The sequence below is a fragment of the Camellia sinensis genome, chromosome 10, assembly GCF_055761805.1.
Source record: "Camellia sinensis isolate YWXY chromosome 10, ASM5576180v1, whole genome shotgun sequence".
Classification (NCBI taxonomy): domain Eukaryota; kingdom Viridiplantae; phylum Streptophyta; class Magnoliopsida; order Ericales; family Theaceae; genus Camellia; species Camellia sinensis.
This window is the reverse complement of record NC_138970.1, coordinates 123,065,420-123,068,575: the sequence shown is the minus strand read 5'-3', so window position 1 is coordinate 123,068,575 and position 3,156 is coordinate 123,065,420.

Sequence of the window (3,156 nt, the reverse complement as noted above, 5' to 3'; positions counted from 1 at the left end):
GGTCAAAGGCGCACCTAGATGGCATCTAAATGGCCTAAGTCTAAAGGTATGCAAAAGGGTCCAAACATGGAGCATGAAACACCAACCTTTTAAAGCATTAAAGGAGCATCAAATGCAAGCATACAAGCATACCACAAGGACTGAAATGATGTTATAAGTGGTGCCAAACCACTGAAACAAGCCAAGTAATGCATGCTCAACACTCACACACCCAAGGCTAACAAGCCAAAATGCAAGGTGGCTATGCAAAGCATGTCATGGATGGCCAAAACAACTCCAAACAGACCTTAAGCATACTAAGACATGCATAAAATCTTCACAAAGCTAGGCCAAAAACATGCTAGAAACAAGGCTCAAAGCACAAAGCATGTTAAGGTAATTCATGGCATTACATGACAAGTATGCAAAGCAAGCATGGTGTGTCTAAACCAACTTAAAATAGTGTTATATCATGGCAAAATAAGCATAAATACTAGCTAAGACATGGCCAACATGAACTCAACAATGGTGCTCACACATGAGGCTAAAATGACAACTTTTGAAGGCAACAAGGAGAGAGGATGGCCCTCTCTTTCTTAGGACCTTAAAGCATGATCCCCACCACTAAAATACCTCTGAAATCCCTCTGAAATTTTAGTGGTGAGGAGGCCCAAACAAGGTGGTCCCAGAGCTCACCAAAATAGCACAAAATGGGGGCCAAACAAGGCCTAAGAGAGGTCAGACCACCCCAAACATCAAAACAACCTTAAACAACTATTTTAAGCACTTAAATTCAGAACTTTTATATGTTATAAGTTAAGCTTAAAAACAGATGCAAGGATGGCTAAAAGCCTATGCAAAAATGGGGAATAAAGAGCAAAGTTCTTACCCTTGAAGACCCCTTTCACAAGGACCACTCCAGCCCCTTCTCCAAGCTTAGATCAACTCAAGAACTCTGAAAATCACTCCTTAGTACCTCAGTAGCTAAAGGAAAGTGTAACTCTAGGTGTTTGTGTGCAAAACTATGAACAAAACACCTTAATACACACACAATATGGAAGAGAGGGAGATATAGAGATACAATAGATACAACTATGCTAACCCTAATCCAGAGCTCTGGAACTCAACCCTCTAACCCTTGAGGAGGGAGGAGAAGGCCTCCCTTTATAGAGGATCACTCTTGCAAAGCTTACAAAACAAGCTAAGTAAGAGTGAAATCCCTCCATACACGTGTATGGAGAGGGGGTAAAGTGGGTGCCAGCTAGCATAGCTGGCACAAAATATCTGCCAAAAGCACATACACAGTGGTCGGCCAGCCAAAAATTCCAAATTGACCAAAAAAATTGTCGACCGACCAACCAGAGTGCCGACCGACCAAACATTTGGCCGATGGCAATAAAACAATGGCTGGTGGCCTCAAGCCATGGCCGGTGAGATGTGGGGATGGCCAACAAGCCATTCCCTACTCCTCAAAAGCAAAACACAAGTGTTTGGTGCAAAACCAAACACAAAGTAGGCAAGTCGAGAGGTCTTGAGGCAAGGCGCGTGGCCGAGACCTCCGAGAACTCAAGACGAACACGAACATGGATGATCACCGAGTGTTCAAACGGTGACGTCCAAGTCTTGAGGATGGTCAAAAATGGGGTGTCTACAATCATCCATGCTCGTGTTCGTTTTGAGTTCCCGAAGGTCTCGGTCGCGCGCATTGCCTTAGGATCTCTCAACTTGTCTGTTTTGTGCTTGGTTGTGGACCAAGGACTTGTGGTTTTGTTTCTGAGGGAAGAGGGTAGCTTGTTGGCCATCCCTACAACCCATTGGCCAAGCCTTGTGCTTGTCGGCCTTGTTTCCTTGCCATCGGCCATAAGTTGTGGTCGATCGACACTCTTTTTGGCCGATCGGCACTCTTTTTGGTCGATCGGCCATATTTTCTGGCCGAGACCTTTCTATCTACTTTTTCAGATATTTTTGTGCCAACTGTGATAGCTGGTGAGCACAATTTTCATCCTCCATACACGTGTATGGAGGGATTGATTCAAGTCCTTAGCTTGTTCAACAAGCTTAGGAATTGAATTTCTATAAGAATGGAGACCCCTCTCCCTTTCCAGAGGTTCTGAAAAATTGGGATAGAAGTTATATTTCTTCTCTCTATATATATTTACCCTTGTTTGTGCTCAAAAGTGTAATTTCTTCACACTTTTGCACTAAAGCACCTACTAGAACACCATACTCTTATTGCTGAGGCATTTGAGGTTTTTGTTTGAACTCAAAGTTTGGTTTTTTGGCTCAGAAAGTTGCTAGAGTTGCCTCTTTGAAGGTGTTCTACAAGGGTGAGTCCCTAACCATCTTTTAAGCTTTGTCTTCATTGCTTACTTGGCCTTATTTGCATGCTTATTTTGGCTTAACTCTTAACTATAAAAAGCTTCATTTTCATGTGTTTGAAATGATTGTTTAAGGTCTTGTTGGTGTTGGGGGTGATCTACCCCCTTGAATGCCTTGTTTTGGGCCACCCCTTTTGGCTCTTGTTTTTATCTTTGCATAACCTTTCTACCACTGAATTCCAGAGGAATTTTAGTGGTGGAAAGTGTATTTTGAGGTCTTAAATAGGAGAGGGTCATCCCCTCTCCTTGTGTCTTGTATGCTTGTATAGATGGCTCATCAAAGTAGCATGTTTGTCTAGCATGTTTTGGTTCCATTTCTGCAAGTTGTTGGTGTTATTTTAGCATGCCTCAACTCTATTTTAGGTTGGTTTGATAGCATCTTGCATGCTTCACATACTTGTAGTGCAATCTTGCATGCTAGCATAACATGCATCATGTGTTTAGACCATCATTCTTGCATGTTTTGGCTCAACTCCAAGAAGCTTTTAGCCTTGTTTTACCATGCTTAAGCTCTGATTTGTGTTGTTTTGGTCATGCATGCCATGCTTTGTTTAGCCATAGTGCATTCTAGCTTGTTAGCTTTGAGTTTCCAAGCCACTAGCATGCATTACTTGGACTACTTTCATGATTTGACATCATTTGAAATGTGATTTCAGTACATGTAGTGTGGTCATACACTTGCATTTGTCACTCTTTCAATGTTTTGAAGAGTTGGTGTTTCATGCCTTAAAAATGGGTCATTGCGCATGCCACCATGCTTAGGCCTTTGGGCTATCATTTCAGTGTATTTTTTGTCTTG